General features: G+C 41.4%; 1 protein-coding gene across 13 annotated transcripts in view; it reads right to left on the minus strand.

Moving 5' to 3' along the window:
* PLEKHG4B (pleckstrin homology and RhoGEF domain containing G4B) overlaps positions 1–26,775 on the minus strand; it is a 239,592-nt gene that overhangs the window by 200,517 nt on the left and 12,300 nt on the right. For 9 of the 13 annotated variants that reach the window (XM_053261042.1, XM_053261039.1, XM_053261041.1 and 6 more), the window contains 3 exons: positions 25,938–26,069; positions 24,154–24,273; positions 22,539–22,716 (listed from right to left, as the gene is read on the minus strand). The gene's annotated coding sequence lies outside the window, so the exon portion shown is untranslated. Of the gene's footprint in view, positions 1–1,976; positions 2,116–2,386; positions 2,610–22,538; positions 22,717–24,153; positions 24,274–25,937; positions 26,070–26,775 lie in introns of those variants that run through there. The other 4 variants (XM_053261044.1, XM_053261034.1, XM_053261032.1 and 1 more) reach the window with 4 other exon arrangements.

The following is a 26,775-nucleotide window of genomic DNA, read 5'->3' on the forward strand; positions in this document are numbered from 1 at the left end:
TGGCTTCTCCAAGATAGGGCTGAGAGAGATTCCTGCCTGCAACATTGGAGAAGCCACTGCCAGTCTGTGAAGACAATACTGAGCTAGATAGACCAATGGTCTGACTCAGTATACGGCAGCTTCCTATGTTCCTATGACTGCATAGGGAAGCAGGAACTACTGAATACTGCCCATCTGCTTCCACAACTTTTACTCTGGATGCTGCCCCCAATATGTTTTATCTCTTTGGCTAAAAACCATAGCAATAATACTAAAATGTCAACACAAAATAAAACCAAAAACAGTACTTTCTTAGGTATATCTTATCTAGATTTTTTTTAAGACCATAGGTCATGACAAAATCTATTATCTAATAAACAGGATTCCATCATGATAAATTCTGAAGTCACTTATCACTAAAACCATCAGCTACAGACACAGAAAATCAAGTGCACAGAAGTATTTTCACTCAGTCAACACACAGTGCGCGCACACACACACACACACACACACACACACAATTCCAGTTTGATAAATATGCAACCTGGGTAATTTGTTTCAACTTATTAAAATACAATTCAGTTTTTATTTTTATATCCCTAAGTAGAAAATTGTACTTTCCTGACAATCATTTCTATCTCAGAAACAGATATACAGTATAATTAAAGCAACTGACTACCTTTCAAATTATTTGAATAAACTTATATAAGATGTTATGACAGGTTCAATATTTGTGATTTCAATACTGAAATAATTCCAGTTTTAAAAACGTTTAGCTACTAGTTTTTCTTCTCTACATCTAACTTAGTCATCTCTTAAATTATTCTAACATTGCCCGTTCCATATTGCACCTACAGCAATTTTAGCAATTAATTTTAACTGATAATTGCTAAAATTGCTGACAATGTTAGAATACATAAAATAATACACGAAGTAGGGAAAGCCTTTACCAATCACAGTTCTCCTAAATCAAACTAAATATGAACAATGGGATACCAACACAAACTTGGCTCAGATTTCACATTAAAATGCAGCTTTCTATATCCCGATAAACTTGTAAGGTTCAAAAAATTAAACTTATTTTTATCCCATTCTTTGGAACACTTGCCAATCAACCTGATGGCTGATTGTTACTGCTACAGACACTACTATGAAGTCATCATGCTGCAGAAGTTAAATAAGATTAAACCACCTCTTGGGTGTGGTTACTGGTTTAAACTAGAAAATTGTTTTCAAGATTATTTCACAGCTTCAAGCAAAACTCTGTTACTGAATTTGTACCAGTTAATAAGTTGGTCTCCAAGCCAGGCCAGCACCAAGTTAGCTTTTTCTGCTGCCCAATTGAAACACAAAGAAGTGAGGTTTAATCAAGTGAAGAAAAGAATGCTGCAATTGTTTGCAGAAAACCTCTTGTGCCCCAGGGGTGTCTTTGATGTGGCCCTACAGGCACACAATTTGCTACAGAGAAACTAGCACATCACCATTTACTCGACTGAGCGCTTCCATTTGCCTGTAGAAAGCAAGGAGGATGCAAAGAACAGCCAAACAGAGCTGGTGACTGAGATGGCAAGAATCCACACATTTAGGATCTCCTAAATGAGCACAGCTACACCTTATTACGAAGGAATGGCTTTTAACTAAACCCCAACTCGAGGATACAAAAGGGAGCATCCCTTTATTCAGAGAGAACTCCAAAAAGAGACCCCGCCTCCCATTAGGAACACAGTCTCATTTGGGATTCATTAACATTCTAAATGGCACAACCTGAACAGGTGGATTTGCTGCCAAGAGCACCACGAGAGGAGAAAAAAACCCCAAAACAAAACACCCCCCAAACGAAAGAAGGGAATGAAAAAAATAGCTTACTATGTCAGGGAGAGGGTGAAACAGTCCTTCCGCCGCTATAACTTTGTGCCAGAAAGACAAAAAGAAAGCAAGCAAGCGGGGAGACCCATTAGAAGTCATATATTTGGGACAGACAGGCAACAAATGCGCACCTGAGAGAAAGACGAGGATAAAGGGGAAGGGAGTATAGGGATTGTGGGCTCTCTTCTCCTCCTCCATCAAGCTTATGGGCTTTTTAGCTCCCCACAGGGGTGCAATGTGTGCCCAGAGCTCGCCTCTCTCTCCTCTCCCTCGAAGCACTATGAATAAAGGCTGCAGGTTGCCCAGGTTTAATAGAGCCGCAGAGCAAGGGAAGCGGCGCGCGGTTGGTTTGTTGCCCGCCCGCCGCGCGCTACTTCCTTTGCTCCGTGCGCAAAGAAGGCGCCCAAAGAAGACTGGAGCAGCGGCTCCTCCTCGTCAGTCCTCTCACTCAGGCAGGCTGGCGCCCCAGGAGCACATAAAAGTGCTCGCGGGCTCTTCAGGTCCAACGGTTCTGGGGGTTGGCTGTGGAAATAGGAGCTACCTGTTGTGGAGAACGCACCGCGGTCCGTTCTTGGTAGTCCTTTGAGTCCCAGGACCTGAGCACGACTCCCGCGGCTAGCTCTGTCTCGCCACACTCAGGACTGAAGGAATGAATGAAGGAATGGAATCGGGGGAGCGCGGGGGGGGGGGGGAAGCCCACTACGAGGACGGCTCGCTCCGCCCAGGCACAACTCAAGGCAAGGTGGTGTGAGTGACTGAGCGGGCTGCGCACTCGCCGTCTCGAAGCCCAGCGAAGGAGGGGCCTCCTGGCGCTCTAGTCCCCGAAGCTTGTGCCACGAGCAAATCAGATGTGTCGTTGTTCTACATAGGTGCTATAGGCAGCCGATCCTTCTGGAATTTGCCTCACTGGAACCTGTTGGCTTCAAAGTTGGGTATTTATTTTTGTCCCGGGTTCTGTATCCAGTTGTGTATTGTTGGAGAAACCAGAAATGTTTTGAGTCAAAAACAAAAGGTGTTTTTTTTCTTTTCCCTGTGGGTCCAGGCTCCACCCCCCTGTAAAGTGCAAGACTCCACCCATCAAAAGTTCCTCACGCTGTGCTTCATTCCGGCAAGTGCTCACCAGGTTCCAGAGGCAGGGCATCGAAAATCATCCCCCGCCCTAGCCCCACCAGGTAACTTGGAAAAACTCAAGTTAGCAACTGCGTTCAGTGTCTATCAAGCAGACTGGGAGTGGGAGGGAATTGGTGCTTCTCCCCATGAAGATTTGGTGCTTGGGAGCCCACACAAGCTCCAGTTTGCTAAGCTGGGTGGAAATACCAGCTGAATCTGGGAAAGCCCTGTCACTTCTAAACCCAGATATGTAGGGATTCCTTCTAAGGCAGCTATCTGGAGAAGTGTAAGAACGAATGGATAAAATTAACCTCTTTAAGGTTTGTTTTTATTTGTGCTTATTTTTATATAAACCTTCCCCCAAGCAACCTAAAGGCAGCGTGCAGCATATTTAAAATCCATCCAAAATAACTGAGATAAAAAACTGCAAAACGTAAAATGTAGTACAGCAATGAGAGAAACCGTCCCAGCTAGTTGCCAACCAATCATAATGTTACTGGCATAGCCAGAATTTCACTCCAATATTAAACTGGTAAAACCAGAAAATAGATGCAGTGTGTTGGCTGCTAGTGCATAAAGGTGCATCCAGATTCCAGCAATGTGTGCTTTGAGGACATATTTTGTTAAGGACAAAGCACCACTGGATATGCAAAGCAGTGCCTCCTTGAAGGCTACCCGCGCTTTAAACTATTTCTGTTTGCAGAGGAGGTTTTCCAGAAGAGGAGGTTTACTGCATGAGGGTTTGTGATAATGCTAAGCAGAATTACTATGGGCTGTCCACATAGACTCTCTATCCACTTTGTTCTCCATTAGAAAACATCTCCCAGCATTCATTGGCATTTTCTAATGGAAGCTTTAGACATTAGTGGTGTGCACAGAACTGGCAACTGCCAGTTGGAAAGTGGGTGAGATACCTTTAAGGACCAGGGAGGGTGCTTCCCCCCCCCATCCACCACGTTTCCCCCACCAGTGCTGTCCATCAAAATGGTCCCACGGGGTGGCAGCATACCTTCTTGCCACCCCGGTACATCACAAACTGGAAGTGGCCGGAAGTGTCCACTGCATGTGCGTACATTGCACTCACTTGCGTGCACATTGCAGCAAACACTTCCGGTCCACAACATACCGGGGCAGCAAGGAGGTACCTGCCGCCCCACAGGACCAGCGCCAGTGGGGGAAACGCAGCGGGGGTGTAAGAGCATCCTCCCCAGTCCTTAAAGGTATTCCCCCCCCCACCCTCAAACCGGCAGAACCACCAGATATTCGAACTGGTTCAGAGATCGGTAAAAGGGCCTCCAAACCAGTTCCATGCACATCCCTATTAGACATGTCTATGGAACTCCAAAGTCCATTTGTGGATTTTGACTGCATAGATTGGGGCACACCAAAAATATAACTTTGGACTTTTTAGAGACTTTGTTTATGTATATAAGCATGCTTTTTGTGTGTGTTTTTAATGTGTGAATATTTGATAGGACTTTTAGTATTTGGGATCAATATTTTGATATTAATGAAGTGATATTATTCAACACTAATATTTGATTAAATTGTGGTATCTTATGATCTAAGCTATTTATATATTTGAACTGAGAGTTTTCACTTGGAGTTTTTTTGCATTATTATTTTCTTTGTGAACCTCCCAAAAGGTTTTCATGATGATCACATCATGGGCGCACAAGACCAGATGTCCAATCTGTGTTGTACTGTTCTCTAAAATAATAATCATAGGAGCACAATTGGATTAGGTCCTTCATGCTTCAGTCCCCTACCTGCTTAGGCTGATGGCAACAGCAACATTGTTACAGCAGTGTTTAAGAAGAATTTGGTAATAAGTGACTCTAGGCATGTGATGATGCCTTAGCAGGCCACAATTATTGTAAGCACAATTAGTAAAATAAAACTAGAGAAGGGATGGGTATGTTTACCACAAGGATGGATACCTTAGGGTTGAATATGCTATCACATGAATAGAATGGATGCTTGTCTTATTTTTGAAATGTAGAAAGATCCTTTTCTCTGTTACTCTCTCACAAGAGTGTCAGGCCATTGGGGCTCTATATCAAGCCAGGTTGCTGTACGGACAGGGGTGGATGATGATGATGATGATGATGATTAATTTGATTTCTATACCGCCCTTCCAAAAATGGCTCAGGGCAGTTTACACAGAGAAATAACAAACAAATAAGATGGCTCCCTGTCCCCAAAGGGCTCACATTCTAAAAAGAAACATAAGATAGACACCAGTAACAGTCACTGTGCTGGGGGTGGATAGGGCCTTTTGCCGCCTGTAGGCAGTGAAGGTAGGGGTGGTAAGGGGGAAGGCCCCCCCTTTTTTATTCTAAAAGCTTCTGGAGCGATGGGATGGAGGGCAGCACATGTGGAGAAAGGTCCAACATGGGCTACAACAAGCAGGCGGGGGGAGTGTGCACTCATTTGTGCGGGAGGAAGGGACCTGGAAGGAGCTCTCTCTTGCCTCTCCTCTGCGCAATGGCAGCGGACACTGCTTTAAGCTAAACGGGGGAGCTTTCCCCCCACACACACACACACCACAATCCTCCCCATTGCAACCACTGCCACCCCATTCCATCCGTGCGCGAGCTACTTCCGCCTGCTTCTAGTCTGAAGAGTGGACGGGGTGGCAGCGAAGGACACTGCCGCCCCGCCGGACCAGTTTTCAAGTGAGCGCCAGCAGAGGGAGAGGGGTAAGTGCACCCTCCTCTGCCCTTAAAGTTGTCCCACCCCTGCCTTTGAACCAGCCCCCACCGCTTCCGTACACAGTGTGTGTGTGTGTGTGTGTGTGTGTGTGTGTGTGAGAGAGAGAGAGAGAGAGAGAGAGAGAACCTGAAAACAGTTCTCAAAAGTGCAAGCAGCACTACTGTGAGAGAGGTATGTATACAATTATGTGGCTGTCATTGGCAACTATTTGATATTGTCTATGAAATATGAAATCGTATCACTCTGCTATTGTAGGTTGGGATCATAAGTGCTCGCAAAGCACTTTGTTTTAAAAAGATAGAGGCGGTAACATTTACAACACAATCCTGTTGCATTCATAGATTTTAAAGGAGCCTTTGATTTCATCTCAAGGGATAGATTATGGGCTAAATTAAAGGAGTCAACTATTGAGTCGTATTTATTGCTACTAATACATAATCTCCACGTTAATACCCGCCTTAGAGTTCACTGCAGTGCGAAAGGACATCTTTCTGCAGAAATACCTACGTATAGAGGAGTGAGGCAAGGGTGTATTTTAGCCCCATTTCTCTTTAATTTTTATATTAACTCTTTAGTCTCCCACCTGAACAATCCGGCCCTCCACCCTCCTAAACTGGTGAATAGACATGTCCTGGTACTACTTTACGCAGATGATATAGTGCTACTCTTACAAACGAAAATAGGGCTAAGGCGTGCCCTAGCATCTCTGAGTTCTTTCTGTGCTAAGGAGGCCTTAGAGATAAATTGTTCCAAAATGAAGGTCCTGGTGTTTGCAAAGCACCCAAAAAACTTTAGATGGTCTATAAATGGGCAAAGAATCGAACAGGTGAAGATGTATAAATATCTTGGGGTGGCTTTCCACTCTAGTGGGGGTTGTAAAGCCCACCTTAATACTGTTTCTCATTGCGCGCAGCAGTCGGTGAGTGCCATTAAATCTTTTCATTTTTCAAGGGGCGCCCTTTTCGTCCCAGCAGCTATCAAACTCTTTATAGCTAAGGTATACCCTCAGATTTTTTTATGGCGCACGGCTTGGTCCTTATGGCAACTTTACTCCTTTGGAAGTAATCCAGATGAAGTTTCTAAGGGCTATTCTCCAAGTTCCCTATGGTGTTACTAATACTGCTCTCCGAAGAGAGGCTGAGGTCACCACGTTAAAGCTGAAAATTTGGTTGTGTATTATCAAACTTTGGTTGAACCTGGTATTTTTTCCTATTGGCCTTGCCCCTCTAGTATTAATTGATAGCTTTACATGCAAATGGAAAACAGCATAAAAAATGAAGTTGCATCATCTTGGTACATCCCAGGAAGAACTTATAGGGCAGGGATTCAAACAGGCTATTCAATTTATCAAACAACGAACTCTTGATATAGAGCTGCAAGAGGAATCGTCACGCTTGACAAGAGGGCTATATATAGGCCCTCAAGGTTTTAATCTTAAACCCGCCAATTATCTAGATAACATTTTAGTATCTAAATTTAGGAGAGCATTGACCCTGGCCAGCCTCAATGTACTTCCTACCATGGTCTTGGAGGGAAAATACAAGCGGGTAGCTTAAATAGAGACCAGGGTGGATTTGATTTAAATCAAACTGATTTAAATCACTAGCAGGGTGGATAAAAATAAAAAAAATCCGATTAAAAAAAAATTGGATTTTTTTTATTTAAATCGGATTTTTTTTATTTAAATCGGATTTTTTTTATTTAAATCGGATTTTTTTTATTTAAATCGGATTTTTTTATTTAAATCGGATTTTTTTGATTTTTATCCACCCTGCTAGTGATTTAAATCGTGATTTAAATCAGTTTGATTTAAATCAAATCCACCCTGATAGAGACTACTGCCCATGTAATTCTTTACTGTGAATTTTATAAGGATAGCTGTTCTAAGTTTATTTTACCTTTGCTAAAGAATTGTCCTGGCCACACCAATAATTTCTACTTGGAGTATCTGCTGTCCAATTTTAAACCTGGGATGTCTGTTAATGTGGCCAAATTTTGTTTTACTGTAGAACAAAAAAAGTCTGTAATAGTCGTAAAATTTGTATTACTCAATCAAATATTTTATAAAATGTAAAGATTAGCTGGTCTATGACAGTAATAAACTCTATCTATCTGTCTGTCTATCTCCCAATGAGTTGAGTTAGGCATACTGCTTATGGAGAACTCAGTGGCAGTGGGTGGGGTGGAGAAGGAAGGCATGATGTAGCATTGGGTTTTCGTGCTTGAGCATCACTCTTTCCTCTCTGTGTACGCTACCTATCCAGTGGGCCACAGAGACTCCCTTCCTTACTTCTGCTGAGTAGATGGGCACAAGCTTGAGCGTACTGGTCTCATGTAGCTTGTGGAGACTGGGTGCATGAATGGATTCCTGTGATCTTTGGAAACTGCCTGCTGTGTAGATGCAATCTTAAAATGTGTACCATCAAGTCGATTTTGACTCCTGGCGCCCACAGAGCCCTGTGGTTTTCTTTGGCAGAATACAGGAGGCGTTTACCATTGCCTCCTCCTGCGCAGTAGGAGATGATGCCTTTCAGCATCTTCCTATATTGCTGCTGCCCAATATAGTACCAGTGGGGATTCGAACTGGCAACCTTCTGCTGTTAGTCAAGCATTTCCCTGCTGCACTACGTTATTACTGAGCGGCAGATGCAGACCTCATTTGGGCAGCTAACAGAATGTTGAGGATGTAGAGAGGGATAGATTTGGTACGGCCTGTTCCTTCTCTTTCTGTCAGTTTGGCTTGGGGACAGAAATAGTACAGGGTGAGATCAACACTGGGTGAGATCAGTGATCAGTACTGATTTGCCAGTTTATGGGGGCAACACTGGAATAAACCATGATGCCACTAATAGTTTTTCCCCTTTCTAAACTAGTACTGGCAAAAATGACAAATCCAACCTCCTGTCCAGAGAAGTCCCATGGGAAGAAGCAGGGTGGATTTGATTTAAATCAAACTGATTTAAATCATGATTTAAATCACAATTTAAATCACTAGCAGGGTGGATAAAAATAAAAAAAATCCGATTTAAATAAAAAAAATCCAATTTAAATCCAAAAAATCGGATTTTTTTTATTTAAATCGGATTTTTTTAATTTAAATCGGATTTTTTGATTTTTATCCACCTTGCTAGTGATTTAAATCGTGATTTAAATCAGTTTGATTTAAATCAAATCCACCCTGCGAAGAAGTAAAGTAAAACCCACTATATTGTAGAAGGCTTGAGACTGGAAGCCCAAGAATGCTTCTGTTTCGAGTGCTCCCAGTTCATTTCAAATTCCCACCCCATGTCCTATTTATCTCAGTAATTTAAGCAGGAAGCCTCCCACAGCTTAGGGATGGAAGGCACTCTTTCTTTTTCTTTTTTCTCATGTCCAATTGCTTATTCATGCTTCAACTCTTTGTCAACTCATGTTTAAAAACACATCCTTTTGTCTCCTGCATCCAATGAATGCATTTTCTTGGGTAAACTGTTCACCAACTGTAGTGTGAGGTTATTTTCTGTGAATGTTTCTTCAGTCACAGTGTCTTATATGTTCCTTTTCCATATGTGAATGTTTTATACAAGCTAGTGTTATTTTGCCTCCCTTTATTCTCTTTCTCAACATCCACATTGTTTCAGACATCCAGCTTAAAACAGAGAGAGAATTTAGCAGTTTCTCAAGGCTCTGTTCTGTTAAAAATGGTTAACAGTTAACTTAAGTTTTATAAACCTCAAATATTTGCACATTTTACAAAATTAATAACAGATAAGTCTTAAATGCATTGATAAAATGCATTGAACAATACATGTAAAATTATTAACAAATATAAAAATGACATAAATTGCAATAGAATTGCTATCATCTTAATCATCATTACCTAGATCCTTGACCCTGTAAATGGTGCATACTCTTGCTTATCCAAACTTCTGATTATATGCAGTGTTTGGAAAGCCATTGCTAACTGCTCCCAGCACTTTTAAAGGCAACAGCTGCCTGTATGTACCATGCATACTAGCGCCTGGGCCATATATTAGGCTATTCCAATCTAAATAATAGTCCAAAAGTAACAAGGGGGCAATATCTTTATTATGACAACTGAAAGATCACAAAGAGGTAAGCAAGCTTTCAGATTCATTAACAAATCTTCCTAAGGCATCTCTTGTCAACACCACCATTTTCTATTGTTTATTAATAATATTATTATTATATTAAACATCCAGTTTATAATGATAAAAAATAAATAATATTAATAATAATTAAAAAGTATTATTATTAATAGAAAATGGTGGTGTTGAGCAGATGAAAAAGCCCTTCTGCAGATTACAAAATGGGATGCAAGAGATGTTACACAGACTAGATTAGGCTGTGCTTGGTGCAAAAATATCTTGAGCAGCACCAAAAGCTATCAGAACACAAACACATGGCTGCTTTTTTCCTTTGAAAATATGAACATGAGCATTATTCAGCTCTGTTTCTAATGGACCAATATGTCATGGCCCAGGCTGCCAGTGACAGCAAGGACTTGGATCTCAAGAAGGGAGAGCCAAGCAAATCCCCTCAAATCCCCAGCAGTTGAGGTACAGCAGACCCCAGAAGCCAAGATGTATCAGAATCGGGCAATGAGGAGTTCTAACTTAGAGCCCAAATCCAAATCCTGGGAAATGGTCTCCCTTGACATGGAGTTACCCAAGGGGTCAAATCAACTTATTCCCTCAGAGCTGTCCACAGTCTTGCAGACAATCAGGACAAGATGCAACATGGCTGTCTGCATTTTAAATCTACATAGTAATGTTGTTAAACATGTGTTGTTTGTTTTAAAAGTTAACAGGCTTTTCCGTCCATGCCAGAGATTAGTAAAGAAGGTGTGGTGGGGGATGAGGAAATGTAATTATGATGCGGAGAGCTCTGTTTATATCCCAGTCATAAGGAATAACAGCTTGAAGAACTGTGATCGCCAAAGAAAAAGAAACTTTCAGATGCATGTACAGTAGATAGGCATGTACAGATATATCTTACAGAAACTCAAATTGTTATGATTGGAGCTGGTACAGAAGCAGGAAGTAGCCTGCTGGGCCTGAACAAACTAAGCTATTCTGCACTGCATCTCATAATTAAGAAACCAGGTGTAATGAAGAATTACTGGAAGTGATTCAGTAACTGAGTAAATAATTGTAGACACAGAGAATGGCTCACTGCATCATGTGTAAATATATTTTGTCACAGACGAACTGTAGTGCAATATATTGCTCTCATCTGCATCTTTTAATATGGAGATATCCTGCAAACTGTTATGTTCACAGACCAGATTAACAATTGATAACAATTATTTATTATTATTATTTATTATTATTTTACACAGTCACGCAGGTGTTATTGACTGGTTTGTTTTATCCAGACATCGAGTCCTTCCCAAGGATCTGGGATGGCTGAATTTTATTGTCAATGTTGTTGCTGTTATAGATATCGTCGCAGAATATAGGCTGTTCCCAGTAAAGCTGCTTTTTGTAATTGGCTGATGGTGATTTCTGTGGCCCCTATGATGGTGATTCCTGTGGCCCCTATGGCACCCCCTAGGTGCTCTTCAAGGTCTTTTGGAACTGCACCCAGGGCGCCAATGACCACTGGGATTATTTTGGTCTTTTTCTGCCACAGCCTTTCAATTTCAATTTGTAGATCTTTGTATTTGGTGATTTTTTTCTATTTCTTTTTCTTCTATTCTGCTATCCCCTGGTATTGCTATGTCGATTATTTTGACTTGTTTTTCTTTCTTCTCGACTACAGTTATATCTGGTGTATTGTGTGGCAGATGTTTGTCTGTTTGTAGTCGGAAGTCCCATAATATTTTTACATCTTCATTTTCAACCACTTTTTCAATTTTATGGTCCCACCAATGTTTGGCTACAGGTAGCTTGTATTTTTTGCAGGTGTTCCAGTGTATCATCCCTGCTACTTTTTCATGCCTTTGTTTGTAGTCAGTCTGTGCAATATTCTTACAACAACTGATTAGGTGGTCCACGGTTTCATCTGCTTCTTTACAAAGGCGGCACTTGCTGTTTGTTGTGGATTTTTCGACTTTTGCTCTTATTGCATTTGTTCTTAGTGCCTGTTCTTGTGCAGCTAGTATTAAAACCTCTGTTTCTTTCTTCAAGTTGCCATTCTTAAGCCATTGCCAGGTCTTGGTGATGTCTGATTTTCCACTTATATTGTGCAAATGTTGACCATGCAGTGGCTTATTTTTCCATTTTTCTGTTCGGTTCTTGACTTGTTCTTTCTTGTAGGCCTGCTTTGTTTCATTGGTGTTGACTAGTTTCTCATTATTGACCATTTGAAGTGCATCTTCTTCACTGTCCTTGATATATTCTTCAAGGCCTCTTTTCTCCTCCTCTACTGTTTGATGGACTTGCAGCATTCCTCTTCCACCTGAGCTGTGAGGGAGGTATAGCCTATCGACATCACTGCGGGGGTGCAGAGCATGATTGATGGTCATGATTTTCCTGGTCTTACGATCTAGCGTCTCTAGCTCTGCCTGGGTCCAGTCTATTATTCCTGCAGTGTATCTGATAACAGGTATAGCCCAGGTGTTTATGGCTTGTATGACCCACCATTGAGTTTGGACTTGAGGATTTTTCTGACTCTCCTGATGTATTCACTTCCAAATTTTCTTTTAACTTCAGTGTGTGTGATGTTATCAGCCTGGAGAATGCTTAAGTATTTGTAAGGTTCTTTCTCTTCCAGGTTCTTGATCTTGCTTCCATTGGGCAGTTCTATTCCTTCTGTTTTTCTTATTTTCCCTCTGTTCGTTATTAATGCAGCACACTTGTCTAGTCCAAACTCCATTGCTATATCGCTACTGAATATACGGACAGTGTTTAGCAGTGATTCGATTTCTGCCTGGGACTTTCCATACAACTTCAGATTGTCCATGTACAGCAGATGGTTGATTTGACTTGATGTTTTAGATGTTTGGTATCCGAGGCCTGTTTTGTTTAGTATTTGTGAAAGTGGGGTCATGGCAATTACAAACAATAGAGGGGATAGTGAGTCCCCTTGGAAAATGCCTCTTCTAATGCTAACCTGTCCAAGTGTCTCGCCATTGATTGTTAACTGTGTACTCCACATGCTTATTGCTTTTTAAATAAATATAGCAATAGCAATAGCACTTACATTTATATACCGCTCTATAGCTGGAAGCTCTCTATGCGGTTTACAATGATTTAGCATATTGCCCCCCAACATTCTGGGTACTCATTTTACCAACCTCGGAAGGATGGAAGGCTGAGTCAACTAAGGATGGAAGGCTGAGTCAAATATCAGTTGTTTCTAAACATTTTAGTATCCATGTGTGAGGCAATGAATCAAAGGCTTTCTTGCAGTCAATCCATGCAACACTTAGATTTGTTTTTCTTCTCTTGCAGTTTTCTAAAATCATTTTGTCAATCAGCAGCTGGTCTTTTGTGCCTCTGGTGTTTGGGCAATTTCCTTTCTGTTCAACTGGAAGCTGTTTGTTAATAAGTGTTGCATGACTTCATCTGCTATTATTCCAGTTAATAATTTGAACATGATTGGCAGGCAGGTTATCGGTCTATAATTACTTGGAACTGCACCTTTTGCTGGGTCTTTCATGATGAGATGAGTTTTCCCAGTTGTTAGCCATTGTTCAATATCACCTCCTTGCAAAATGTGATTGAACTGTTTTGATAGTTGTTTATGAAGGCTTGTTAGGTGTTTAAGCCAAAAGCCATGCAGTTCATCGTCGCCTGGCACAGTTCAATTTTTAATTTTCTTTGCTCTTTCACTTATTCTGATGTTATTATTAGATCTTTCATTTGTTGGTTACATTTTTTGACCTCTTTCATCCAGCCTGCTTTTTTATTATAATCTATTGGATTGTCCCATAATTTCCCCCAGAATTGCACTGTTTCTTCTTTATTTGGTGTTTCTACATTTCTCGCAGTTTCTCCTTCTATGCTTTGGTAGAAACATCTCTGATTCGACTGGAATTGGAGATTCTGCCTGTGTTGTATAATTCTGGCTTCATACCTGCTAATCTTCTTTGACACTGCTGTTATTTGCTGCTTTATTATTTCCAGGACTTCTCTAATTTTCCTTGAACCTAGGTGGTATTTTTGGATCAGATACTGTTTGGTGTTTTCATTCTTCAGCTTCTTGTCTTTCATATCTCTCAATTTACCAGCATCTGATCTAAGCCTGGAGATTTTATTTTCTAATCTAATCTTCCATTTAGGTGATGTACTGCTTTCTTTTTTTACAGGTCCACTGATCTAATATCCAAGCTCTTGTGTTGGTGTTGTTGTTGCTGAACTGTACATTAGTTGGTTTGTTTCTTGCAAATTCTTGGTTGTTGTTTCTGCAAGTGCAGCATTGACATCTTTTAATGCCTGAGCGAGTTGTTTTTTGGCAACTGTTTTTAGAGCTGGAAGTCGAACCCTGGTGGTTGTTTGGTTCATGTGCTCAGTTATTTTTTGCTTTGGTTCTTGTTGCTTTTCTGTTAAACGGCATTTGGGTTTTTGAGGTGAAGGCAAAGGGGTTGTTGTTGTTGTTGTTACATTTATATCCCGTTCTTCCTCCAAGAAGCCTAGAGCGGTTACTACATACTTGAGTTTCTCTTTCACAACAACTCTGTGAAGAAGGTTGGGCCGAGAGAGAAGTGACTGGCCCAGAGTCACCCAGCTAGTTTCATGGCTGAATGGGGATTTGAACTCGGGTCTCCCCAATCCTAGTCCAGCACTCTAACCACTACACCACGCTGGCAATTAATAACATTAATAACAAAGTTCAAGAAAATTCAAAATTTACAAAATTACAAACTGTTCAAATTAATAATACAGTCTTTACGGAGCTTTACAGAACTTGCCACATTATCTGAAATTACAGGTTTGAAATTTGACAGCATAATTTCCAAATAAAATTGGTCTGTGTGACCAGGATAAATGGTTAAAATGGGTGCAATAAATCTGGTGTGAGCATCGCTATAAAATTGGCGATAAAGAATAACATGGGTGATAGACTCTATATGCCCCGAGCCACAAAGGCAACAGCACTGATCGTAAGGAAGTCATTTGAATTTACCATTAAGTACTGCTGAAGGGAGAGCATTCAATCGCGTAAGGGTCAGAAATCTCCTAAATTTTGGTACCAATACCTGGTCTAAATATTCAGCCGGTTTATAGTTACAAATTTGAAAACCTAAATATATTCCCTTGGGCAGCCATGCAGACTCCACCTGCACATCTATATCTCTGAGCCGTTGCTTCACAAAGCAAAGCACCTGCTCAAATCCTCTCCCAATAAGAGCTTCTTGAGATGTGCCCAAGTGCTGCAATTTTAATTTCAAAGCTGATTTCCATTTGGAATTGAAATGTGTATGTTTATCAGTCATAAAGACTAAAAATGATTTCACACATGCCACTTAAAGTGCTTTTGTGTCTCTCTGTGATGTTGGTGTGCTTGGATATTTCCAGACTAAGTGGTCTGGAATTGCCATTCTTTGCTTGCTCACTTCTTGTGGTGTGTTTCCTTGTGTGCTTCTATTTCTTTTGGGAGCTCAGAAAATCTGGCTTTAAAAAAAGAGAGGTGTAGATCACTTAGTATGCTACCTTTCTGTCTTTGTGGTTTTGATAAATGCAGTACAATTTCAGGAGGTTGAGCTCTGGTAACACCCCTTCATTTCCATATTCACCATTCACCTACACATTCACCATTACCTTTCTAGTTGCCATTAGACGCCTCTTTAGCTTTGGGATTTTAAAGTGATGCTTTTAATTTGTACCAGAATGCTTTGTTGCTATTAGCACTTAATCATTGTTTCACTAAAATGTAATTGAACATGTTAAAAATTCAATTTTAAAAAGCATAGGGCTGCCATCCTCCGCCAGGGGCGGCAGATTGGGGCCGGGCAGCCTCTCCTCCGGTGGCTCCTGCATGGTGGCCAGGGGGTGGAGCAGTGGTGAGGGGTGGTCTGCTGGGAGGAGGAAGCGCAAGGGGAGAAGAAAGGAAGCCCCTGCACACTTCTTTCCATTGCATGGATGCAAAGTGCCATGTGCCCCAGCTGCAGGGCACCAGCGCCCGACACAGAAAGGGCAGTGGCAGGGCACACCCTGAGCCTTGTGGGCCTCCAGGCCTGGGGACATTTGTCCCTGCTTGTCCATTGGATACTATGCTCATGTTCTAGGGCATAAAGTCCCTCTGTATGCCTGGGAACAAAATCCATAGGGAAGGCTGGGGAGGTGGGCTGTTATGCCCACTAGTATACTCAGAACCCAACAGGATGTAAGTGCAGCAGCCACTGGCGTGATCTTCCACTTTCCAAAGAGCAGGATGCTTGTGAATGAGTGGAGTGCAATCCTCATATGCCTTGGGCCACACCACCACCAACAAAAAGGTATCCCTGCATCATTGTAAGGATTACTGGAATTATCTCCTTTTTCTCCCTTGAGAGGTGTGCCCACCAAATGCATATTAGCCTCCTGATAAAGGTATGGTAGTACAGTAGATGCTAGCCAGATAGTGAAAGGAGAGCCCTGAAGATCTCTTGCCAGGGCTTCCAAAAAGCCAGGAGACAGTTGCATCTAACTGTATCTGCTCATTTTTACTATTAATGAAGGTATTCCTTTCAAAACTATATACTTGTGAAGGATTTTAACTAAGTCACTCACTTGGATTCACTTAGTAGTGAATGTTGTAGAAAAAAAATATTCTTTTTGGCAATCAGCTACAGAATAAGGTCAAAAGGTTGACTCAGGAACAGAGGTCAAAAGGGAGAAATGAAATCTAAAGTCCATACAGAACAAAAGCGATGAAAGCCAAGTCTATTATCCTGATTGGCTAGGTTTTAGAGGGGTGTGTTATAGCTGCTTCCCTCACAAACACAAAGTAATCTTATGTAGATTTAACTAAGAGTTTGAGAAACAACTCCATTTTCTCCTTCTCTTTTCCTTACTGACTCCCCACCCCCACCCCACTCTCCACACGATCCCCATTGGCACAAACTTCTGTATTAAAAACAACAACATATCCCTCCCCTTTGTAACAACCTGAATAGAATTAATTTAAAATTAATTAAATTTTAAAATTTTAATTAAAATGGCATTTCACACCATCCATGGGGGGAAGGAAGTAGAATGGCTGGCTGAGGAAGGAAGAGGAGCCACAGAGAGAATGAGAGAGTCCAGAAGGAGAGGGGGAAGGAGAAATTCCTGAGTTAAACGCAAGATGTAACCTGAGCTCTTGTTCGCTTGCTTGGTCTTGCAGTCTTTCATAACTAATTGTCAAACTAATAAATAAAGCTTTCTCGCCTCCTCCTGATGGGATTGGTTGGATTAAAAAACCTGGAGCAATTGGTGGGAACGCACACAGGAAAATGATCTGCAGGGATTGCGGAAAGGAGCCGACCCTATGTGAACTGTCCATTTAATCCCCCAAATTAAACATCTGTAAATCTGCTGCGAAGCAGATTCACTTTTCAGATACCCCACAGCATGAAGCCATGTGTGAATAACTAGTTCCCTGGCAGCTTCAGATATGGTTGGATAAGAATCCTGCCTGAAACCCTGGAGTGCCACTGACAGAGTAAACAATACTGAGCTAGATGGACCAATAGTGTGACTCCGTATAAGACAGCTTCCTATGTTCCTATGAATAGACTGCTGGGAAGGCTGAGGAATGGTAAAGCTGGCTGAATAGGGACCTAGATAGATAGCTGGATGCAATTATCTCTGATTTGTCATTCTTTTGCTCATATTGGACTCCCCCCCCCATATAGTTGGGGGGGGAATGTTTAGGTAACAATTATTAAGGAAATATAAATTGGATTAATGTTTGTTTTTCTTTCTAAGTGAATGTATAAATTTGTTCAGAAATCTGATAATTTGTGTTTTGTTTGCCATTATATGTTTATTTGCTGTTTGCCTTATTTGCTGTATGATATTGGGAGACCAGGAAATACTATGGGCTATTTGATGAAGGAGCCTGGGAACAAATACTTCAACTTAGTGAGAGCCATTGGTGTTGTGCTTGAGACAGAGACACTTTATTACTGATATAAATGCTCAGGGGGTCCAAATATAAATGCTTCAGGGGGTCCAAATATTGGCATCCTTTGTGTGACTCTGTTGGGGAAGTTTTGTTAATGATCGTGACTGACCAATTTCACTTCCCAGTAAGAGAGAACCACGTTGTCTTTAAATTGCAGATATTCTGAACTGCTTAGAAATAGCCAGATGCCTGGAAGTCAATGGCAAGTAATAGAGTATATCTCTACAGGTAACGAAACAGGGAAGCCTTTGTAAATTGAAAAGCAATTAGCTCTTTCCCCTTGCTTCCCGTTTGCAAAATATTGATGTGACACAAACATGGGTGAGTGGGTGGGCAAGATATTAAACAAATAATGTGGTCTGGTGATATTTGTGTACTAATACAAGCCTGTACCAACACCAGATTTTTAAAAAATAAGGGTTGTTGGGGGGTTTTCACACTGTGGCACACAAATAAGCACATTTATTGTTGTTGTAAATATATTGATGAAAGTACATGTCTTTTGTTACTTCTTGAGATATTCCACAGACATGTTCAGATATTTGTCTTTAAATTTCTTCACTAGTTTCTTAAGTTAACTGTTGATAGTGGTGCCAGGTTGTGAAACCTATTCATGGGACATTTAACAACAACAAGAGTAATTAATTTTGTTTATCTGGAGTCTTGCTCAGATCAAGTGAATCAATATGTTCATCAGACTCCAAACTAATTAAATATTTTAGCACGCAAGACTGAAGAAAAAGAAATAACCGTAGAAAGGCTGTCCAATGAGGACTTAAATGAGTGCTATTGGCCAAGGCATTGTTAGTGCAGGAGGTGAAGGAATTAGGCTGTATAAAGGGAGGATTAGCTAGAATAAAGGTCACACATCCCTGAAAAATGGGATTCCCTCGCACATTTAGCATGGTATTTATAGAAACATGGTATTTATAGAGGTGGTAGCCACTAGTTTGGATCGTTTTTAAAGGGACTTGGACAAATCCATGGAGGACAGGTCTATCAGTGGCTACTAGTTTGGAGGCTATAGGCTGCCTCCAGCCTCAGAGGCAAGATGCTTCTAAATACCAGTTGCAGGTGAGCAACAGCAAGAGAGAGGGCATCCCCTCATCTTTTGCTTGTGAGCTTCTGAGAGGGCCACTGTATGAAACAGGATGCTGGACTAGATAGGCCTTGGGCCTGATCCAGCAGGGCTGTTCTTATAAGATGTCATGACTCAGAAGTAGAAGACTTTAATGATGTATGAATCTTAATTTTTTTAAAAAAATATTGCTTTCATATTCCAGTATTTTTTCAATTTTATGAATTAAAAACCAATTATTGCCACTTTCTTCTTTAAGAGAAGAATAATTGCTTAATAGAATCAGGGTTTTCAAGATCCAGCTCATTGTATATATAAAATAATTCCTACCGAAAACATGTTTGATAGATATCTTCTATTATGAATAGGGAACCTTAGTCCTATGGTTCTAGAGCAGGAGTGGGCAGTCTTGGCCCTCCAGCTGTTGTTGAACTACAATTCCCATGGCTAGGGATGTTGGGAGTTGAAGTTCATTGACAGCTGGATGGCCAAGATTGCCCACCCTTGCTCTAGAAGATATATTAAATATCTCTGTCTCTCTCAGAAGCACCATAAAATGATGTTTGAAACATAATTACAATTGAGATCTGTTGTATTCTATCTAGTAACCTTTTGTGTTTTGTTGTTTGGAAGTTTGTCCCAGTAGGGATCTGTAGAGAGAGTATAGGGGGAGGAACCAGAAAGAAAAGGGTGGGGATGGAGAAGGAGAAAATGGAGTTGTTTTTCTGACTAAAGTCTTAGATAAAGCAACATAAACTACTTCATGTTTATGAGGGAAGCAGTCATAATGTGGTGAGATTTTGAACCAGCTATTTGACCAGTTTCATTTCCCAGTAAGAGAGAACCATGTTGTCTTTAAATTGCAGATATTCTGAACTGCTTAGAAATAGCCAGTTGCCTGGAAGTCAATAGCAAGTAATTTGCCAAGCTTGTAAAAGTTCCTGCATTTTCCTTTGATTGCATTACTGGGCCTACTAGGGGTGTGCAGAACGTTTCAAGCTTGGAACATTTCGACTCAAAACAAGCCATTTCTAGTGTTCCAAACTTGGAACAGAATGCACTTCAAATGAAGATCTTGTTCTGAGCTCTGAACAGAACAACCTCATTCCAATTTGAAATGTTCCAAGTGTCTGGCTGCCATTTTGGACTCCAAAATGGAGCTCTTCTGGCCTCTGCACACATGCAGCAGCAATTTACATGGTCAGCACCATGCAAGTGGCGCATCATGTACAGAGGCCAGAAGAGTGCCATTTTGGACTCTGAAATGCCCGTCCTCTCAATTGCTCAAGAGAAGAATGATCCCATTCAGCCTCTTAAGGTAAGTAGTAGAAGGAGGAGAGTGGGAGAGCAAGCAAGAGTGGCAAGGTGTTGCATAGGCAATGTTATTGGCGGCGGCGGGGGCAAGGGGTTGACGGATTTTTGCAGCAGCCACCAAGAATAAAATTATAAAAATTCTGGCAGCACAAAAAAGAATGGGGGAGGGAATAATCATTTATTAAACACAGGCCCCTTCTGACCTTGTTATGCGACTGTGTGCGCGCGCATGCCTGTTCATGTGCTACCAGTTCTCCCCTATTGCTTTCTTTAGCCCCACCCCAAGTTGCTGTCAATATTTCAATCTCCACAAATGTTACTTTTGTGGCTCTGGGAATCCTAAGAGCTTCACTAGTACAGTTTTGGTGAACTTAAGATAGTAAGAGATAAGGAACCAGAAAAATAATAGAAAAGGTGGAAGTACACTATATAATGCACAGTGGGTGGGTGCAGAGATGGCACTGCTAAAGATTTCTTGTGTTAGGCTCAGAGTTAGGTTCTTTTCCATAAGACATCTTGCATTCTTGGCTCTGTTCTACTGTTCCTGCTAGCTTATATACTGTGTAGGGGTCTGCTGATCTAACAGTTCAAGGTGCCCACACTGCCTCTGTCCATCTTAAAACCACATGCACACTGCTCGAGCGGCGCTGTGGCTATTAAGAATAGCATCAGCATGGAAGCAACTCTCTCCCCACTAGGGATAATGGGAAGAGATTCACTTCAGCACTGATGCTATCTTTAGCAGCCACGGAGCCACTCCAGCAGTGTGCACACAGGTTTGAGACTGATGGATGCAGTGTGGATGCCTCACTGTTAGATCAGTGGGCCTCTGTGTGGTATGTAAGCCACTATTTATTGTTGATCCCTATTCCCTACTGTTCATAATTCTCAATTCCCATTCTTTATTAAAAGAAGCTCTCTAAAATATGAACAGGCAAAGTTTCAAATAAGTTCACCAGATGTTTGGATAGAACAGATATGAATCATGGGGTCGGGGGGGGGGGCTGCATGTGTGTTCAAGGCTGCCAAATCCAACCTTTCATCTTAGCTTATAAACGTAGCATTTTCTGGTTTTTGGCATGTGCTCTGTCCTTCAGCCTGTGCCTTCACAAAATTTCTACTGGGACCTGCTGAAAATCCCACATTTGCCCTCCTCTTTTGTATAGCCTAGCTACTGTCATGCAGTTCATTTAAATAATTTATTCAGTTATATAATGCAAGGAGTCTTACTCATTGGCTATCAGATTTGGAAGAATGATTGCAGTCTAATTTTGCAAACACTGCAAAGTTGTGCTTCTAATGTTTTAGAAAAATTAATTCAGAATCACAAATGCAAAGGTCAAAATGCCAAATTTTGTAAAAATTCAATTTCCCACAGTAATTAGAACATTGTTTTGGGTTGGCAATTCTTTTGAGGAAGAGACATAATGTGGCATAGTGACTGCAGTGTTGGGCTTGGATGCAGGAAGCATACTATAGAGGTTTTAATATGGCATTTATTTTGTAGGATTGACCATTGCACTGGAAAAGATGCCTTGGCAATTTGTTTTAAAATCTTACTGGTGTCTTAGTGGTGTCTGGAAGGAAACTTTATTCAGTGAAACCTTGCTTCAGGAAACATATTTTCTAGAGAAAAACTAAAGGTTTCATTAGCATTTAAAAGGATCCTGGTCTAGTTTAGCATCTTCTGCTACTTCACCACACTGTCCTCAGCTAACAGAAGCCTTTGGCGGTGGGTTGCCAAGACAATATTTGGGAGTTTATCCGAGTGAGATAGGAACATAGAAAACTGCCATATACTAAGTCAGACCATTGGTCTATCTTGCTCAGTATTGTCTTCACAGACTGGCAGCAGCTTCTCCAAGGTTGCAGGCAGGAATCTCTCTCATCCCTATCTTGGAGATGCCAGGGAAGGAACTTGGAACCTAGGTGCTCTTCCCAGAGTGGCTCCATTCCCAGAGGGGAATATCTTACAGTGCAAACGCTTCTAGTCTCCCTTTCATATGCAACCAGGGCGGACCCTGCTTAGCTTAAGGGGACAAGTCATGCTTGCTACCACAAGACCAGAGATAAATCCCAGAACTGAGGAAAAGTCACAAACAGCAGAGCAGTCAGTGTTGGGGGTAATTAATAATATAGCAGAGTATTTCAGGAGCCCATTACACTTGCATTACAGCAGGAGTTAACAGGGTCTCGGGGCAACAGCTTGTAAATTATAAGCGTGGAGATTATGTAAGGTTAAACTAATCTGCTTTATTCAGAAGTACATTATGATAGAAAAGACCTATATCTAAAAGCTGGCTACATGTTGGTCAGAGAGCAACCTATATAAGCATTCTGGGAGGAAGAAGGAGGAAGTCACTCTCAGAAAGTTCCTGAGTACATTCTATTAATAGAGGGGTCATAGAGGCAGAGATAAACAGGAAAGAGGATAACCTACCTGTCTGTCTCTACTCCCAATGCCCCTAGTGGTCATTAGGGTTACTGGTGCAAAAGGTCAATGCCGTCTGGAGCTGGATCTCCAACAGTCAGAAGTTGCTGCGTTATGGGCTGTCCTAACTCCATCTCTACTGAGGGAGAAATCTTGACGAACTCAGGAAACTTATCCAGAAGCGATACTGCAATGGTATCATACCAAGGGAATTGATAGATCCACATATGAGAGAATTTTGTTTAGTGCCACAATTGTCAAGAGATAAAACAGCACCCAGATGCATAGCAAGGGGAATGGGGCCCCATGTTCCCCCATCCCTGGTGTCCCTCATGGAGAGAACAAACAAATTCACACCCAGCAACAAGCATGACTGGGAAATTAGACTGGGGGTGGGGGACAAGTCAGGTGGCTCCTCTGGGTAGTGTGGGTTCTTTGAACCCATCCACTCTATTATAGCTCCATCCCTCACAGCACCCCCTAAGGCAGTGTAGGCAGTTCTTAGAGGAGGTATGGACCCTTCCCACCTTAGGGCTAAACTAGATGTCATGGGAGCAGCCATGTTAGTTGTTCACACATCTGCCCTGTCCACATGTAAAACTGTATATATCAGATTTTATATTTTTATATCTCTATCTCTATCTCTATCTCTATATATAAGCTATAAGGGGGTTTACTTCTGATGCCAAAAAAGGGCATGGAGGCAAAGAGAACTGAACCCTTCCCTGCACTCCATTGTAAGCTGGTTGAGGACAAAATCACCTGAAGTGATAGAGTGTGGGGAAGAGGATGGGAAGGGAGAATGATCTCTGTGCCCCAGAGTGTAAGAATAAGATCCCCTGCTTTGTACACAAATGGTGGAGACACATGAACAAGCCAACATGGTTGCCCCTCTCATGTCTAGTTTGGTCCTTAGTTTGTTTTATTAGTCTAGATTTGCACAGGATAGTAGTTCCTAAACTGTGTTCTAGGAGAGAACAGCTAGTGTCCCACTAGTGTGCATCTAGTGTCCCACAAGATATAAACCAATTAAACAATGGACAGCCTAATGCATCCGTCTATAGAGAGGAATCAGTCTGCTACATCTCAGCGTGTTTTTCTGGTCTGGCTTTACTTCTTTCTAATCGGCCTCTGCTGGGAGTGGGTAATTCTCCTATATGTGCATCAGATGTGACTGAATTACCCACCCACAGAAAGGGGTCTGTTGTACCTCCTACGTGAGTCATCACACTGGATGAGCTTCTAGACAGGAGTACCACCAGTGCTGTATTATTATTATTTTATTTTATTTTATTTTATTTTATTTTACATTTATATCCTGCTCTTCCTCCAAGGAGCCCAGAGCAGTGTACTACATACTTGAGTTTCTCTTTCACAACAACCCTGTGAAGTAGGTTAGGCTGAGATAGAGGTGATTGGCCCAGAGTCACCCAGCTAGTTTCATGGCTGAATGGGGATTTGAACTCGAGTCTCCCCGGTCCTACTCCAGCACTCTAACCACTACACCATGCTGGCTCTCTCTAATGTATCTAATGGAGAAACCTATGGGGGGCTTCCTCTGAAGATGGAGAATTCTTTATACTCCCTAAAAGTAAACCTTTTCAGATGTAAGGCTGACACGTACCTCCAGTTTTAATTCAGCGGGGAAATGTGTCTCAGCTTTCAAAAGCAGAAGTATTTCAAAGATGCTGCTGACAGGGCTAGTCTAATTTCTCCAGCTTGAATGGTTGTGTAGCTTGGTGTGCTGTGCCAAAAGAAACATAGCTCCTTCAGTGTGCAGCTGACCTCGTCTGCCACCATCACAGCTAGTTAACCCCTCAGTAAGAACATGTTGCAGAGGAAGTCATTTTTGACTTAGCTAGCTCTGTATCATGGGATCTCCAATTCAAAGCCCAGCATTATGACATAACCTGTTAAGTCAGCACTGTATTTGAAAGAGAGAGCAAGCTGCTAGTGACTCTTGCCCCGGCTGCTTTTTTTCTGAAGGCAGATGCCCAACCTGATCACCTGTTCCACGAGGTCACTCTTAAGAATCCATGGGAAAGAGTTGTGGTATGCAAGGACAAGGCAGTGGAGTGGAATCAGGAATATTAATGGCTGAACTGAATAGATATTATTTACAGAGAGAGAAGTGGAGACAGCTTTTCAGCACTCTTGCTGCTGGCTGTTTGTTAGCCCTGCCTCTATTCCAGGACTTGAATACAAGTAACATTCAAAAACTGGCCTAGATCAAAGAATGGGTTAACCAAAAATGCAACTCTCAAGGCACAAGTGAAAAAGGAAAGAAAAAACTGAAACGTTGATGGTATTTTAATTTAACAGTTGTATAGCCCACCTTTCCTGTCCCACATTACCTCAAGTGATCACCCTGGAGGGGAAGGGCATGTGGAGGAGAAACGGAGTGCTTCCAGATAAGGTATTTGCTTTGGAATTGCCACTCTTCATTCATTCACGTTTCACGAGAAACCTATATGATGTTGTCAATATGCTGTTGTTATCCTGTGTCTTTCTTGTGCTATTTCTGTCTCTTTTCAGGCTTCAGAAGATCTGACTTTTTTGAAAGAACTGAACATTAATGCTGTGTTCTCAGACATAAGTGCTGCTGTTCTGGCTTTTTAAAATGTGTGGTATTGATGTATGTGGCAACATTTTGGATAATCAAACCCTCTCATCACACCTCTTCAGTTCTGTACATGGATGCACCTTTACTATAGCATTTCTGGTGATTATAGGGTACTATTTTAGCAGGGTTGGTTTTCTAAAATCAATGCTATAAGGTTTTAAACCATTTTAAAAAAAGAAATTCAATATTCAATATATTTAATAGTGCGAAGGTATAATTGGTACTAATATAAATTAAATTAAACAACTCCATGTTAAGGAAACAAATAGTTAAATGGTAGATGGGGCAAGAGGAAACAATTTCTGGGGATGCTTACTATAGTTGTTTCAACAATTGTTTCAATCTTATGCAAAGGAAGAGGCACTTTAAACAATAGGGTTGTTTTCTGTTCATGCCTGAGAAAATAGAACTACTGTGGTGGGGAGAGGAAAGGAAGCAACACACTTACACTGTCACACCCACTAGTGTGGATGAAACATTTTTGTGTGATGTATACACAGAAAAAATGCTATATTCATGGAAATGTGGAAAATCATGTATAGGATTTAGGGAACCTTTCAGCTAGGTGGACAGATTATAGCTTTTCCCAATGGAGTATATTATTCCCGCCCCCTTATATTCAAATTATATAGATACAGGACTGCCTAACAGCATTCTATCTAAGGATGTGTACGAATTGTTTTGGTGCCTCTAATTAGAGATGCCAAAATGATTCAAGTTCCCCCTCCCAAAACATTTTGGCTGGGGGCAAGCAGGTGCTTTAAACGGAGGAAGACAGGTCTTACCTGCTCCTTTGGTGCTTCTTCACCGCCCCATTGCGGCATTGTCACTTCCAAACGCCTGTGCTGTCTCTGCAGGTAAGCTGCACTGCACCCGGGCTTCTGCATGGGAACAGGAAGTTCCCTGTTTCCAGCATCCTGCGGAGTGTCGTCACATAAATGGTGCACATGAATGACAAAGACGACGTATAAGCTTATGGCACTTTTGTTATATAATGAAGCACAGAACAATATTTTTTTTTTTAATGTAATGATGCACAGAACAATAGTTAATATACTCTTGCACTCCATTTAAAACAAGCCACAACTTTATTTGTCAAAGTTGAGGCTTGTTTTAAACCCAAGCACTCATGTCTGCCTTTGAATTATGCCTGGCAGTGCTAAAGCATTATTTTCATATTCCTTGTCTTGAACACACTTATATTAGGTGTGGTAAATATAGGACCCTCAGTTTTAAAAACTGAAGAAATTTGATTAAAGCAAAAAAACAAAAACCCTTTGCTTTACAAGGATAGTTATGGATGTGGCAGCTCCAAGTGGAAAAAAATGAGGAAATTCAATGGCCCATAATGTTCACACTGTGGGGCATGAGACCTGATGCCTAGTCCAAGCTATTGTACTATCCTACAAAACCATAATCATGGGGTCACAATTTGGCTAGGTCCTCCATGCAGAGGCGCTATTACCCCTGGACTTTGGGTCCAAAGTCTAGGGCCTCCACAACCCCTGCCCCCCCCCCAAATCCTCTTTAGTCTGTCCCAGCTGAGCATGATGATGCTTAATTCTTTAGGTCCAGGTTCCAAAATTACTTAGGTGAACCTCTGCTTCCATGCTCCAATCCTCT

Source organism: Hemicordylus capensis, chromosome 6, assembly GCF_027244095.1.
Source record: "Hemicordylus capensis ecotype Gifberg chromosome 6, rHemCap1.1.pri, whole genome shotgun sequence".
NCBI lineage: Eukaryota > Metazoa > Chordata > Lepidosauria > Squamata > Cordylidae > Hemicordylus > Hemicordylus capensis.